The sequence below is a fragment of the Octopus bimaculoides genome, chromosome 4, assembly GCF_046866305.1.
Source record: "Octopus bimaculoides isolate indiv1 chromosome 4, ASM4686630v1, whole genome shotgun sequence".
NCBI lineage: Eukaryota > Metazoa > Mollusca > Cephalopoda > Octopoda > Octopodidae > Octopus > Octopus bimaculoides.
This window is the reverse complement of record NC_142931.1, coordinates 120,138,368-120,138,627: the sequence shown is the minus strand read 5'-3', so window position 1 is coordinate 120,138,627 and position 260 is coordinate 120,138,368. Positions and strand designations below refer to the sequence as shown.

At 28.1% G+C, this 260-nt stretch overlaps 1 long non-coding RNA gene across 1 annotated transcript in view; it reads right to left on the bottom strand.

The window, feature by feature from the left end:
- The window catches only part of LOC106874861 (uncharacterized), a 2,730-nt gene extending 2,714 nt beyond the window's left edge, over positions 1-16 (bottom strand). The window contains exon 1 of the long non-coding RNA XR_001410060.3: positions 1-16. This exon is cut by the window's left edge and continues 180 nt beyond it. This is a non-coding gene — a long non-coding RNA (uncharacterized LOC106874861).
- Positions 17-260: the final 244 nt, after the last annotated feature.

Genomic DNA, 260 nt, shown 5'->3' with positions numbered 1-260 from the left:
TATTTTCTATTGTATAAATCCCTTGAAAGCAGAATAAAATGAGAGTTAGTTCAAGTTTTCTTTATTATGACATCATAATTTATGATGTCATCATTAAAACAAAATGCTTAAAAAGACTGTCCTGTTCTATCCTGGCTCTCAGTATAGAACAACTCTGTAAGTTATTCAAATGTACACAGTACCAAAAGAAAAATCGGAGGATGAATTATAGTTAATACTTGATTGGAATTTAGATATACATGAATTTACATGGAATTCTA